General features: G+C 46.6%; 1 protein-coding gene and 1 non-coding gene across 3 annotated transcripts in view; one reads left to right on the forward strand and one right to left on the reverse strand.

Annotated features, from left to right (window-relative positions):
* LOC8039240 (single-minded homolog 2) overlaps nt 1-16,192 on the forward strand; it is a 135,643-nt gene that overhangs the window by 81,537 nt on the left and 37,914 nt on the right. The gene's annotated exons all lie outside the window — the stretch shown is intronic.
* Trnal-cag lies at nt 5,417-5,500 on the reverse strand. The gene has a single exon. It is a non-coding gene; the product is annotated as a tRNA-Leu (tRNA).

The following is a 16,192-nucleotide window of genomic DNA, read 5'->3' on the forward strand; positions in this document are numbered from 1 at the left end:
ACCCATAGGCAAAAATAAGCGCTCTACTTCAATTATAATCAATTATAAAGTTTTCGCTGTATGGGGGGCTTTACGTACCGATAGTTATGCCCGAGACAGATTAGTTCCCGCAAAGTGGAGGAGTAGATCTAAACTATAATCACGTAATGCCAGTTCAGACCGACCTCATTGCTGAGAATCTTTTCGACATAATCTCGGGGCCGTCTCTCTTTTCTTGGTGGCATCGAAACTGAACATGAAACCAGTGAATCAGAACCGTATATAGAGAGAGTTTGGATATTCATTGGGAAGTATAGGAGGCAAATGAGGAGGCGCCATCGGTCGAAAGCAGGCTGGGCGTGTTCCAGGGCGTCTTCACAAATTCGAACGTGGCGAACCGGAAGCCGTGACTGATACCCTAGCGGTGAACGTGACAAAGAAAATTAATAAGTGCGTCGGAGTAACTCTCAGTGAGTGAAAATAAGGTGCGCGTGATATTCCTATCATGGTCATGCAAAATCATGATGGAAGATACATAAAGATAGAGAAGATGTTAAAAAGCGTGCGCGACTAGCAGAACGAACGAACGAAGTAATCCGTACGCCAGGCGCCGAGGGACGAGAATCTGCCGTCCGAGCGGTCAGACTCAATCCAAGCAAAACACAATTCGAACAGCACATTCGGTTCTTATATCTTTTTGCATGATCATAATCGAAACATCACATGCGCCATATTTTCAACCATGAAGAGTTAGTACAATTATCCCTTACGCACTCATTAAAACAGGTTCTCGCGACCACGACTAGGGGATTACTTTCGGATTATGATTGGCCAAGAGAGCGTATGTCAAGCACTCTACTTGCGTCTGGTGCACGCCCTGGATCTGCCCGCTCGTCCCGTTGACCAAACTCTCTCTATATACAGCTCTGCAATGTATTTACAAGTGCATTGTTCTAATAGTATAAAGATTGACGTGAATGCGGATGCGGATTGTCCGCACATGGAAGATGGCAAAAAGCTTTCATAATGGCGGCTCCGAATAGCATTATCATGGTGGCTGGCACGAATATTGCATATGGTTCATTGAGCTGAGCTTTTTGTGTGGGCTTACGGGAAATTGGGCGTCAGCACGTGACGCTAAAACGTGGTATACACCAACTCAACTCTCCTACGTCACGCCGCGGTGGTGGCGCGCCGGATGCACTTCCGGTCTCGGGCGGTGGGCAGAAGTCGCCGTGCCAGACATGCATTCCTGTGTTCCTTTGGAAGAAACGATACAAAAAACCTGCCTTCTCGTCAAAATGCTGCGATGGGGGCTTTACCAAGAGAGTCTGGGAAGGTTTGAAGATCAGTTTTTATGTGTTTTTGCACCCTCCGTTCGTCTGAGAACGTGGATAGCAGCCGTGAAAAGGGCAAACCTGACACTGTCGAACTACGATTGCGTGTGCGGGCCACAATTTGTAGTCGCCAGATGTATTTGCTTTGTTCCAACATGACCGAGAGAAAACCCCCAAGTTGTCCGGACCACCCACGGATTCAGTGCGTCTTCAAATTCACACGGCCGCCTCATCGTTAGAACTTTCGTCTGCTCTTTCAAAGTTGTCTGCTTTTTGTCGTCTGCTCGTTCAAACAAAAGCGGCCCGTAGACCAAAGTTTGACCCGGTGATTGCAATAAGAAGTAACTGCAGGCCTCAAAAGACTTAAGTAGGCTCGGTGTAAACAGTAGATACATGTTAATTATTGGTACCGGTGGCCATCACCTACTTGTTACGCTTTGTCTGTTCCCGCTTCCGATCTTCAGTATCGATGTCGATCATCGCCGCTACCTTTTACACTTTTGCAGCACGAGCGACGTCGCGACCGAAAATAGCTACAAGAATCTCATCATGGTTTTGGCGTCCATTCTGCAGCGTTCATGCGAATGAATCGCCGCACGTCAAATTACTTACGGAAAGTTTAGCGGCGTAACGAAGCTCGATAATTTCGCTTAGGCGATTGAAGTGGTAAGACATTGCGATGAGGACGTAGAATCGACAACTCCAACGCGAAAAAGAGTATGCAGACTCACACAGACGCCGACAACGTGACATTCGAATGGTTTGTTGACGCGGGACGCGGTGCTTCTTGCCCGTACTCCATTGCGCGTGCGTTCGAACTGACGTCTGCACTTTCAAACTTGGCTGCTTTTTGTCGTTAGTTCGTTCAAACGACAGCGGCTCGTAAACCAAACGTTGACCCGGTAATTGCGATAAGAACTAAGTGCAGGCCTCAAAACATTTTTGAAGGTTGGTTGGGGTAAGTCGGCTAAGTGTAAACAGATACAAGAAGTTGTTGATCATTGTTACCAGTGGCCATCACCGACTTGTATTGCCCAATTCTACTTGAGGTTTTCAGTATCGATGTCCACCATCTCAGCTACGGTCCAGGCTTTTGCAGTCCGAGCGACGTCGCGACTGAAAATAGCGAGCAGAATCTCGACGTGGGAGTCAGGCTTTAGCGCCCATTCTGCGGCGTCCACGTGAAATGAATCGCCGCACGTCACGTTATCCACGCAAAGTTTTGCCTCGATAGTTTTGCTGAAGCCGCTCAAGTAGTCAGACATTGTTAGGAGGACGTAGAATCAACAATTCCAACGCGAAAAAGAGCACGGGGACTCCCACCGACGCCGACAACAACGCAATTCAATGGTCTGTTTATGGGCGACGGCGGACTACTTGCCCACCATCCACGGCGCATGCGCGGCGCCGGTGACGTCCGCTAGGGGCGCTCCGGTTTGTTTGTAAACATGAGTTGGTGTATAGCTAATGGTCAGGTTTAGGGTGGCACAGAGAAACGTCCAAAAGTTGTGGACTCCTCAGTCACGAAAAATATTGCAATATGGATAGCCAACGTTGCTAAGCATGCACTTCGTATACAATATCTAAACGTTCTTGACCATCATTCATCAGCTATGAAATTATCAGCTTGATTGAGTCTTTTTCACCGCCTCCTTTCAATCATTTCGCTTCGGCCATACGCAGGAACATTAAAAATGTAACCGACCAGGAGTTCTTTTTTTGGAAGGTCTATACAATTACTCCAGCTGATGTTAAACCGCTGGATGTCGTGACTTATCCAAGTACCGTCATCGCTTGGTCGTGCCGCGGGCGCTGCTATTGGATGCCGGCAACACGTCGTCAATCTTAGCTCATGGCTCATCCCCCATACAGACGCACACGCTAATATTAATCTTCTGTAGCTGCCGGTGACGCGACGCCGTTTGTAAGCAAGCTCCTTTTTCTATACCTCGGCAAACCTCGCTCATGAGGGCCCTCACTCACCCTCATCTTAACAGGTGAGGTGAGGGTGATTGAGTTTCTGAAACCCGAAAATTTATGAGTGTGAGTGTGACGAACGATCGTGAGGTCATGAGGATTGTGAGGGCGTGAGGGCCGTGAGGGCCGTGAGGGCCGTGAGGGCCGTGAGGGCTGTGAGGACCGCGAGTGCGTGTGGAATATGAGTGGGTGAGGTGCGTGAGGGCGGTGAGTGCGTGAGGGACATGAGTGCCATGAGGGATGTGAGGACCGTGATGGGTGTGAGGCTAGTGCGTTCGTGAGGGGGATGAGTGCGTGAGGACCGTGAGGGGTGTGAGGCTAGTGAGTGCGAAAAGGGGATGAATGTGTGGGAACCGTGAGGGGTGTGAGGCTAGTGAATGTGTGAAGGGGATTGGTGCGTGAGGACCATGAGGGGTATGAGGCTGTGAGTGCGTGAAGGGGAAGAGCGCGTAAGGACCGTGAGGGGTGTGAGGCTAGTTAGTGAGTGAAGGGGATGAGTGCGTGAGGACCGTGAGGGGTGTGAGGGCGGTGAGTGCGCGAGGGCTATCAGTGCGTGAGGGGCGTGAGAGGAGTGAGGACCGTGAGTGCATGATGGGGTGTAAAGGCCGTGAGAGCGATGTGGGGGGTAAGGGCCATCAGTACGTGAGGGATTAGAGCTTAAATGAAAGCGCTTGCGTTTGCGTGACGCTGAGTTATCTGCGAGACCTGATTTCGCTTGAAGACGTAGAGAATTTGTGAGGGGTCGCGCCGGTATTACGACCTATCGCGCTATCTCCCCGGAAGTGGGGTTGATGCTAGCCTCGCAACAATTTCGCCGCGCGGATGCTTGGCGCGTTTTTGATTATTGGGTAAGTGGTGAGAAAAAAGGAGTCAGTGCGATCTAAGGCTAACTGCTTGGCACTATTTGATAGCGCGGTTTGTGCAACTAGCGTTAGGTGGGCCGTTGTTGTTTTTTTTTTCGTTACGTTTGAGAAAAGAAAATAAGTTAGGTCGGGATGGTCGGGAGCTTGCTCGCTCGCCGCTTCAGACAGCGAGGCACCGGTGCACGGGCGGCGTTTTGCTGGTTGGCGGCGGTGGAAAAGTGGTCGCTGCGCTCTATAGCAGAAGATATTATTTGAAGTACTCTGACATTAGAGATTTTTGCAAACGGCGCATGAAATCGCAAGTGAACTGCGAGCAGTCGCTCTTGGCCGCTATTTTTATATTATAATTTTTTAGGTTGTTCGTAAAAAAAAATACCCAAGTACGACTTTGTGGACAAATACCTTCAAAACAGTAGGCTTAGATCGGTTGATTTTGAGCACTAGTACACTATATGCGGTAGCACACTATAAAACTTGATTTCATTTAAACTTTTCTCCGCATTAAAGAATTGGGACGTTCAGTGCACTGTTTATTTTGTTGAAGAACACTGCTGAAAAATCATATTTGTTGCATGTAATCAGCCGATATTTATAATGTCAGTCATTCGGTCCGTACACACTACCTTAACTGGGAACAAAACTTCTTGGATTGCTGGATCTCTGCATGTGCACCTTTCGCTTCCTACAGAGGGTCACCTGTCGATGAGCAGACTCCGTTTTCCCTCCAAGACAAGCAGTAATCATACATCGGTGAATCTCACTCATGAGGGCCCTCACTCACCCTTATCTTCACAGGTAAGGTGAGGGTAACTGAGTGTCTGAACCCTCAAAATTCATGATTGTGAGGGTGAGTGAGGACCGTGAGGGTCAGTGAGGACCGTGAGGGTCAGTGAGGACCGTGAGGGTCAGTGAGGACCGTGAGGGTCAGTGAGGACCGTGAGGGTGAGTGAAGGGCTGAAGGTGAGTGTGGGGCTGTGGTGAGTGTGGCTGTGAGGGTGAAAGTGAGTGAGGGCGACCTAAATTCTCAACCACTGCCTATTTCTATTTCTGCTGTAGATGCCGGCGTCGGGCCACAGTGAGAAACTAGATTGGAGGCGATGCTCCGCCATTTTTGGCTCAAGTGCGTCCGAGCACACACCAGCTTGGTGGCATGTTTTTAAATCCATCCAACGTTTAGCTGATTTCTCTTTTGCACGCCCTCTCGTGCCAGTAGCGTTGACAGCGTGTACAACAAAATGTTTTGTGGGAAACTAAAAAGTTTGTCAGAAGTGGGATTCGAACCCACGCCCGGAAGACCGGACTGCGACCTGAACGCAGCGCCTTGGATCGCTCGGCCATCCTGACTGACGAATGTAGTTAAATTATTTCTTGCATTGTAAATTAATAAACGTGCAGTGCAAGTATTTCTTTTTGTACATGGCAGTTTATACTTTGTTCATTTACCCGCAACTGCATTTGTTCCTTTTTCATAGTACAATTCATTTAAGCAAACCTGACAGTGTTAATAGCCTAAAGGAATACAATTTAAAAAGCAAAATGTACATATTAATCAGCTCCCGTAAGCTAATGTTGTAAGTAAAAGACGGAAAAAAGTGGCCACGAATTATAAGTGGTGTGTTCGTATTTTAAAGGTCGGAATGCTTTTCAACGAAACCCCCTAACCAAAAAATATTGTCCTTCCGTGCATTTCAACGTTTAATTTAGCAGGGAAATTGACGTCACGTAACCATGCGTCTTGTGATTGCAGTCAGTGACAGGTTAACAGTAAAGTGGAAGCTCCTCCCACCTCTTCCCAGTTTAGCAGAGCGAACGCTGGATAGGAGGAGACCTCTCTGGAGGCCGCCTCCTCTCCACTGGGGAGAGATGGGAGGAGTTTCCACTTTACTTTTAACCTGTCGCTGACTATATGCACCGTTTCAATATCCTCGATAAATTTGGCGGCGACATTGACGTCACGTGACCTAAACACCAATTTATTTTCTCCCATGAAATTTAGCGGGAAAATTGACGTCCCGTAACCTGAAATGATGAGCATGATGAGCTGCAGGGGATGTTTCCGAAGTGAAGATTTGCGAAACAATAACTTGACTTCCCCCTGAAATGGAGAGCACTTCGCGGCCATTTCCTGTAGAAGTCAATTTATTTTTTTATCTCATAACCTATGCACCAATTGAGCGACCCCATATTTATTTTTATTACGCCACCGCTGCCTGCATGCATCGTGGGAACTGTGATCTTTATGCACGAGTCACAATCTCGCTGAGGGTCTGCCCAAGCAGAGCACGAAGCGGCACGAGATGTCTCGTGAACTGGCTCCTGAGTCCTATGAACTACAGTTATGGCGCCGTCACACAAGCGTGGAACGCCTAGTGAGATCGGTCTATTCAGTCTCCCCACTAAATTTAGCGGTGAAATAGTTAAAAGTGAATGTTATTCGTGACTCCGAAACGACTTTTACGTCTTCTTCTTTTTCTGCTGAAATGTTTATGGATTGCACGCTTCATGTCAGAACGATGATGAGCAGTTTCTGTCATAGTATGCATCGGAGGCGAAAGAAGCCTTTTAATGTTTTGTGTGCATTGTATTTTTTTTCACTCGTTTTATGAGAGGCGCCCTATTGCATTAATGTAATCGATGCTTTGTATTGATATGTCTTGTTTTGTTTCATTTTTCGCGCATGATGTTATCTATTGTTCCTTGTTTGTACTGCTGAACTGTAGAGGAGGCAGAGGCTCTGTCAGGCATCATGCCTTTATCTCTGCCCCCCCTTCCCTACACGGATGTTATCCTAAAAAAAATAAAGGAAAAAATAGACACGATCGCTCTTTAAATACTGCATTCGGTGTACTACAAGGCTCCGGAGATTAAGCTTGTTGCCACGTATTGTAAGTTTGGTATTGATATGTCACCTATTTCTTATAAGTCAAACCCGTTTATAACGAACAGCAGAAAACGCTACGACCAGTTTGATATAGCAAGTAGTTCGATATACCAAAAACCGTTTACAACGAACTTCCACTATGCGTTCGTTGTAAGGCGGGAGCTTCTCCTTCTTTCTTATATCTCTTCACTTCCGCCTTGTAAAAACGCGCTACAAGCTTCTTTTTTTTTTTTTCATGTGTACAAAGTTTTTTTTTTCTTATCTCTCCTTCTGAATCGTTTCTCTTCGTGAGCAAACGCTTTGGAATAAAAAGTTTTTTTTTTTTGTGCGTGCGTGCAAAGTGTATTTTTTAGCTTTCTCTCCTTCTTAATCGCTTCTCTTCGCTCAATTTTGTTCGCAACTTGAGCTTTTCTAGTTTTCTTTCTTTATTACTTTTTTTTTTCTTTAGGGGGGGGGGGGGGGGGAGGCGGAGGAGGGACAGGCTAGAAGACGATTGTTTTCGCATTTTTGAAAGCCTTCCCGGGGGAATAAAGCTCGATATAGCCAATATGTTGTTCGTTATAAAAAGTACTTTTTGCATTCATTTGTATTTAAATTTTCCGTGAGTTCGATATCGACAATAATTCGCTGCACGTGGGCTCGTTCTAAACGGGTTTCGCATAGCATGCACTGACGGCACTTGGTCAAACATAGTAGCGTATAAAGGGCACGTGAGAGTGTAGCCTCTCCCGTGTTAACGAGGTGCTTGTGACAATTAGAAAGAGGGGCCAGCTGACGTCAGGGGCAAGCCATGTTACTCGGTGTCTATTTTTAGAGCGCAGCTCTTAGGGGCCCGTTTCCAGCCTGAGCGGCGTCGGCGTCGCCGTCGCCGTCGGCGTCGCCGTCGGCGTAACCGCGCCCCTCCCTCTCCTCCTCCTCCCCCTCCCCTCCTCCTCCTCCCCCTCCTTCTCCTCCTCCTCCCCTCATTGTGTAGTATGGTCCGGGCGGGTCACGTGACCTCGGGGGGAGGGGGTCACATGACTCGTTTCCAGCCTGTTCGGCGTCGGCGTCGGCGTCGCCCCTCCCCCTCCTTCTCCTCCCCCTCCGCTCCTCCTCCTCCCCCCTCCTCCCCCGCCAAGGTCACGTGACCCCTGGGGGTGACTCCCCTCCCCCGCCGAAGTCACTTGACGGCCCGCCCAAGGTCATGTGATCCCGTCCCCTCGAGGTCACGTGACCCCCCGGACCCCTGCCCTCCCCCTCCTCCCCTCATTGTCTAGTATGGTCCGGGGGGGTCACGTGACCCCCCGCTGAAGTCATGTGACTTATTTTCAGGAAACAAGCTACACAAGTACTCGGAAGAGAGGGAGGGGGAGCAGGAGGGGAGAAGGACTAGCAGGCATGATCACGAAGGAGGAGGAGGAATATACCCTCCACTCCTCCTCCTCAAGAGCTGCGCTCCAATTCGGCGTTACAGGAAGTTGTAAACGGCTTTGACTTTTTTTTTTTGTGCTACGTTGTCAAGGTTAGCGCAGCTTCCAGGTCGTTGCAGCTCTGCACGGCTGAGAGAGAACGCATGATTTCGCCTTGCACCTTATTCGCATTCGCTTTCGTGCCAAGAAGACGCGTTGGAACTCCGAATTTATTTAAGTCACGTTTATGTTTAGGCAGCTGGAATCTAGTTAGACTTCATTGACGTGTCGTCGATGTAGATGGGAAATGTATTCTATGTAGTGCGCCTGGGGCCTTTAACGTGCGTCACACAGCACCGATACGCGACCGCTCACCGGTGCGATGTTGATCCAGATCGAAGCGGGCAGGGGTGAGGATTGGACCCCTGATTCCCTGGACGTTAGAGCGCTGCACAAGCTATCTCGACAACGCAGTAAATATATCAGGATTGCGTCGCCAGCGGAAGACTGCCAGAGACCACAGGCCCTCGAAGAACTATGGTGCCTCGAAGACGTCTCCTACTGGTGTGTTTACCACGTCCAGAAATGTGGTCCATCAATTCCTGCCTGATGACGTCATAAGAGTGTCTTGCTGTCGCCGGTCCCAGCAGCTCTGGTGAATGTGGCAGACTCCTATTCTGCTGCATGTCGCTCTCCATTGTCACATTCCATGGAAACTAAAGCAGCCGGAAGTTGGGACGCCTGGGACGTCGCGACGACAACGACACTCGCGTTCGCTCGCGCTTTTCGCCAGCATTTCTACGACCGACCGCCAAGGTCCTTGACATGCAACAGCATGCCACTCCAGCTTCTGTTATGTCATTTGCTGCCACTTCGGGACCACTTTCGATGTATGGGCGGGATAGGATGCTAAACACACCAGTCGGTTGGGCACCATAGAAGAACAGTTCCAGTGAAAACTACGGGTGAAGTGTGATCTATAGACGCTTTTAGCGCGTCAGTTACCTGAGCTGCCACCTGTCGGCGCGCCCCCAGGCCGCCATCTGGCCACCACTGCCAGCCTGTATATTGGCTTGCGCTTGCACTTCGGTTACCTCGCTTGCGGATGTTCGTGTGACGATGAGCGACCGCAATGGGACGTGTAAACGGCGTCTAATGGGGAAGACGTACTCTCTAGTGGCTTGCAAAAACTGCAGAGCAGTGGCGACACCGCACATGCAGCGATGGATAAGACTGCGATAGCCTTGCTGTGTCAATTCGACATTTGCAAAAGACGTTCGGGGTTTTCGACTTTCAACTGCCTTTATTTCCAAAAAAAAAGAACGTAACAAATATAATGAAATTACATGGTCTCTGAAGTCTAGGCCATAATCTTGTGTCGTCGACCCATTTACAGTCCGATTCAATCGCATATAACAGCCCGGCGGTAGCTGGCGAAGCGCAGTACACAGTGCCTTACCTAAAGTGGAGCCGCGAGAAAGTAGAGGCCGGCAATGGCGGGCGCGTCACGCGATACCAAGATGGCGGCGCCCATGCAAAATTAGTCACTGAGAGCGGCGCCACTGACAGCAGCGTCTCACAACGAGAACGACACTAGCCATAGCCTCTTCTATACTCACAAAGCCTGGCAGTTCGACGACGGAGCCATAGAGTGCCCGCTCGCAGATTTCAAGCGCGAGGATCTGGTAGCACAGAGCATCAAAGAGCCATTTCTCGGGGAACCTAGACGTCAGCGCACAGATTTTGCAGAGGCAAGGGCCCGAAACAGACTTGTTCGCTCGGTATAAGTGTGTTTCGGCGTCTCGCCGCAGCGGGGCGCCAGTCACGTGGCTCTTCTCTCATCCGTTGTCTGCCGTTCCACCTTTTCCATTTGGGCGGCCTCTTCTCGTGGCAGTCAGTCGGGATTTGTCAGTATATAGGAGGCTATGCACTAGCACGCGACGGCGCCAAGACGAACGCTTCTGCTGCTTTGCAGTATCACCCGTCGTGCTTCTGCGTGTTTACAGCTTGGGGCGGGTCGGTGATCGACCAAAGATGACGTCACGCGCAGGCCTACTTGTCTTTTTCTAACGCAGCGATGCAGGCGAGTTGGTTGTTGAAAAGTATTGAAAGCGCACAATAAAGACGAACACGAAGATGGAGAGGCAAACAGGACGAGCGCTGACTATAAACTGAATTTTTATTGAAAACTAGAAACAGCAAAAGCCACAAATATTACCAAAATGTGACTAGTCATCATTGACTCGGCCACCCACGCGTGTCAATAAATTCACTTATTTTTTGTGAAGGAAAAGTGAGGGCTGACTGATTTACTTCTCAGGACGTTCCTTCATTATCATGTATGCTTCCAGTACCTCTCTCGCCACCTTTCCTTTACCTCTCGAAACGATTGTAGTGCCTTGAAAGTTGGTATGTGTAAATGTGCTCCTGTTGTTGAACTCAGCGATAAATCATGTTCACGCAACCGTTCATTCAAACACCTCCTGGTCTGGCTGCGGCAAGGTTTACATAGGCCAGACCGGAAGGTGTTTGAATGAAAGGTTCTGTGAACATGATTTATCGCTGCGTTCAACAACAGCAGCACATTTACACATACTTTGCAGAGATTGCCATTGCATTCCCAACTTCCAAGGCACTACAATCGTTGGCACTACAATATTTGATATGATTTATTTAATCTTATTTCTTCCAGATAAATAAAATGTTAATACATCGGTTATACTGATTGCGACTTAATAGTTTATTGAGCTACTAAACTGAAGTTATGAAACTTTAATCAACCTGATATTTTTATATACGATAAGAATACTTTTCAGCTGAAAAAGAAAGTCAGTCTGGACATAGACTGTTTATTAGCAATGCCAGCAGAAAATGAGCGAGCTTATAGCGAAGCTGGCTCATTTGGTACATTATTGTGAGAGATATGATACATCTTAAAAGGCAATTATCTAGGAAACAAAGAGCAAATCGTGAAAATGCTGACATCATATCTTCTCTTACAATGGCGATGAAAAAAAAAAAAAAAGACAGCGCGCGATTATTTTTTTGAAACAACGTTCCTAAACTTCCTGTAAAGTTTAGCCCCGAAAGTTTTGGGGGTACTTGTCGGCCAACAGGAAATCTATTGAACAACTCCATATTCATGGAAATGCGCTTACTAACTTACCATATTGCTAATGAGTTTAACAGCACCTTTCACGGTGTATTTAGTCCGCGACGCACTTCTGAAGAAACTGTTGAATCAGTACCTCTTTTCCCAATAGTGGAAGATATAGACTTGAACCGTCAACGGCATGCATCATCTACTTTTAAACCTTGATATAAAAAAAATCCTGTGGTCCTGATGGGATCCCCAATGCTTTTCTGAAACGTTACACAGAAAGGATTTCATAATATTTATATGTCATGTTCAAAACCTCTTTAGAACAGGGATGTCTTCCGCCCGACTGGCTTTGTGGAAAAGTTGTAGCTGTACATAGGGATGGGAGCAAACTGCTTGCTGAAAATTACAGACCAATAACATTAATTAGCACCCGTTGTAAGTTACTAGAACATGTCATCACCATGGTGATGACATGTTCTAGCAAGTCCAGGGTTGGGCAGAAATACTCAAGAATGTATTTGGAAATACAAATACTGGGATACATTAAAATAGTAGCAAAAATACTGATACTAAGATACATCTGTAAAAATGTATCGCGATACGTAACGGAAATACATTTTAAAAAGTGGCAAAAAGTATTTGGAAATACAAATACAGGAATACATTTTAGGGAGGGCAGAAATACAACTACAGAAATACTGATAGTGCAATACATTTTCAAAATGTTTTGAGACGCCAACTGAGATGAAGCTTGAAGTGGATGTTTTCGATCCCGAAATTACTTTCCTGTAGGCTTGGCACTTTGCCTTGAAGGTAGTGGTTTCGGACGACAAGGAGTCTTCAATGGGCCCAGAAAAACGTTCCATCAAGGGCTGACCGCGGTCCCTTCCATGACATCCTGTCTGTCTGATGAGGGAATCCTGTCAACATTGATCACGTTATGTCACGGTGGAATGAACTACTATTCTTTATCTGTAGGTGTGGCCTTGAACATAAAACTTTACCACACTGCTGTATGAAAGGACAATAGGTACTTTCGTTGTAGGTTACCTAGTTGAAGATCGTGCAGGCAGTGTCATTTGGAATGTTTGAGAATAGTGGACCACCTGAAGTATCTTAGAATACATGTCTTCTTCTGTTACGGTTGAAAAAACGATACGGTAGCATCCCTGTTCTGAAGGTCCTTACTGCCGACCCTCCACCACCGACGCACGGATTGCAGTCCTCAAGTTTTGCCTAGCATTATCCAAACAGAGACATCGTGGAGTGCGAGCTGATATTGCCGGCACAGGTGCGAGCTGTTCGAGAAACAGCGGTCTCGAGACGAGTCGCGGGAGTACGTAGTCTGGGATGGCACAGCGAGGCCAGTTCTGGCCTCCTGGGTTTCGGATCACCAGAGAAGCGGGTCACGTTCACGTCGGCTGATGACGTACCCTTGAGCCGTGCAATGTTACGGGCACAGCCGCAGATGCATTCGAATAAGTGTTGAACTTCACAGCGTGAGTCTTCCTTCTATTTCAAGTCAACCACCGCCAGGCTCGTGCTGCAACGGAATGTGACTGAGTTTTGCCGGCTGGGTGTAGTCTGTACGCTAAGGCGAGGGAGACGGTTAGCAGCGGGCATTGGATGCCAGCAAACAATGACTCAAGAAATCCCTACCTAAGGACCTGCGGCAGAAGATGCTCTGACTCGACTCCTGGCACGCCACCTGGTTCGAGTCCCCGACTACGCAACAATTCTCAGGAGAGAGAAGAGGACGCATAGAAAAATAGTTTTTTAGAATCAAAAGGAACCTTGGTCAGCATATAACAATGCCCCAGCATCTCCTTGACTCTGGTGCCCTCAGAAGTAGAAAAAAAATGCGTTCGGACTTGTTTCTTTTTTTCCGGGGGGGGGGGGGGGGGGGGGGGGAGTATTTCTCAGGAAATGTAACGAAATACATTTCATCCTGATTGTATCGCGATACAAAAAAACATACCAAATGTATTTCGATACAGGAATAAAGATACCGGTGAAAAAAATGTATCGCAATACAGAAATACAGATACGAAATGTATTTCTAAAATACTATCGCGATACATTTGTATCGCTATACTGCCCAACCCTGCTAGCAACTTATGAGTATCTAAAAAAAAACGATGTAACTGCAGTTACATCGTTTTTTTTTTAGATACTCATAACATATTAGTCAACTTTCAACATGGATTTAAAAGAAAACTGTCGACCACTACTCAACTACTTGCAGTAGTACACGATTTTGGCCCGCATCACCTACTACTAATAAAATTGCAGCGGGTTGGAATTGCTTTTCGTCTTGTGACATGGATCGGTACTTATTTGAAAAATAGAGCGCAATCTGTTGAAATCACCGGATATCAATCAGTACATCTTCACGTGCTGTCTGACGTACCACAACGGTCGGTCTTAGGACAATTCTTATGTCTAGTTTATGGCAACGAAATAGCCGGCAATATTGACACAAGTGTGACTGTGAAAATTTCTGCTGATGACTGCGTTGTTTATAGAACTGTCAAAAACACGTTGCATCAAGTATCGCTTCACGATAACTTTTGCAGAATTGCCGAATAGTGTGAGAGGTGGCAAATGGTTATTAATTACTCTAAGACACACGCTCTCACAGTAACGCGCCAAAAGTCCCCTCTTAGCCTTGCCTACCACGTACGAGACAAATGCATCCAAACTGTAAACGAGGTAAAGTATCTGGGCCTAAACATTAATTAAAAATTAAATTGGGAAACTCATATAGATAATATAATTGCTAAGGCTTACAAAAGGTTGTGTTACCTAAAACGGAAGCTGGGACCATGTGACTCGTCGGTAAAACTTTCGGCGTATCAAAGTTTAATTCGGCCAGTGCTAGAATATGCGCCCATTGTGTGCGACCCGTACTTAAAGATATCGAAAAAGTTGAGAGTATTCAGCACCTTAACGCGTAATTTATTTCTTCCGATTTTAGGCGCGTGTCATCGCCTGTGTCGGACATGATACATAAATCCGGGCTTGAGTCGCTCGAGTCTAAGCGGAAAATTGCTAAGCTGGTATTTCTTTTTTTCTTTTTATAAACTTTACAATAATGAGTCTTGCCTAGACAAAACGTTATATCTCTTGCCACCTTCCCAGCACTCTGCAAAAGTTAAATCACACAAAAAATGTCAGACCATATGCTCCTAAAAATAACACGTTTAAATACTCCCTTTTTGTGCATACGTTTAATGATCGGAATTCACTGCCCTCCAATAGTGTGCATGCAGCAAATATTGACTGTTTTGACAGTTCTGTTCGAAAATTGATGTAACCGGTTGTGTGCATGCCACAAATATTGACTGTTCTGTGTGAAACCTTATGTAGACCTATTCTGCTTGGATGGTGGAAAACCATCTGCAGTATTTCCTAAATAAAAAAAAAGAACGTATAACCCATCCCACATTCAGTAACCGCAAATTACTGCGTCACGTGATGAGCGAGTCATCTTAAAGTAATGTTTAAATTCGTAAACCAATATTATCGATAGGTATTTTTCGTACTTTACTTATAATGATCAAAAACACTTCATAAGAACCCAGTTACACGAAGTTAAACTTAAACCATTCGTACACGTTCCGTTCCAGTAATAATTATACGGGTTTTGTCTCCCACCTTTCACACACAGTCCAGTGGATGGCCATCCATGCTGCCAGCAGAATATCAGTGCACGTGCATTTAATATTGTTCTTTTGTTTTTTCACAGTGCTTCTGTAGTCTCAAGTTACAAAAGGAGATACATCATATTTGGATTTTTTTAGTTTTTGTTTCAACGTTTATAAGAACGTCTTTCAGTTGTAGTTTGATAGAGCGTGTGGCATGAATCGTAACAGAGATGCCGCGAACTTCTTCGCACCTGGGGCTCGACGATAGCACCTGGAGTTCGAAGATTGAACCAAGGGGTCGAAAAGTTCGAAAAGTTCCGAACTTTTGGACCTTTTACATAAAAAGCTTATCCCGTTTCTGTTGTTGTTTTTCTTGCGCTAAGAAGTTCGATTATTTTTTAACTCTCAAATGTTTCGCGTAATCGGAATTCAACTATTTCTAAACTTTTAAAATTATTGCGATGAAAAAATCGACAATTTTTGTTTGATACCTGCGAAGTTAAATATTTCGACGAACTTCGAACTTTCTAACAAAATATTGACTAGGTATGAACCTTCTTTACACTCAATGGTTTGCACAAAACTATACAAGTATGGAGTGAAGTATACATCGCGTGACGGAGTCCATGATAAGTTAGCTTGCATTCATATTGGTGTTTTTGTGTGCTCGGTTTGCGTATGTGATCCTTGCATGTGATGCGCTCAGTCTAGTGATGACGAGTGTAATGTGTGTGTATTACTCATCGAGGTAGAGGGGCTTACCGCTCATTCACACTGGAAGCGGATCCGCGTTCGCAAAGCGGTTGCGAACGCGGTTGTATAAAGATCCAGTACAAATGCACGCGCACTTGATGTCATCGGGTGCGCGTGCAATTGCACTGGATCTTTATACAACCGCGTTCGCAACCGCTTTGCGAACGCGGATCCGCTTCCAGTGTGAATGAGCGGTTAGAGTGATAACTGGCAGCTGAAAGTGACCCCCACCCGGCCGCCGCCATGTTGCGCATTTTTGACCAC

The sequence above is a fragment of the Ixodes scapularis genome, unplaced genomic scaffold, assembly GCF_016920785.2.
Source record: "Ixodes scapularis isolate PalLabHiFi unplaced genomic scaffold, ASM1692078v2 PGA_scaffold2__306_contigs__length_199485367, whole genome shotgun sequence".
In the NCBI taxonomy this organism is placed as follows: domain Eukaryota; kingdom Metazoa; phylum Arthropoda; class Arachnida; order Ixodida; family Ixodidae; genus Ixodes; species Ixodes scapularis.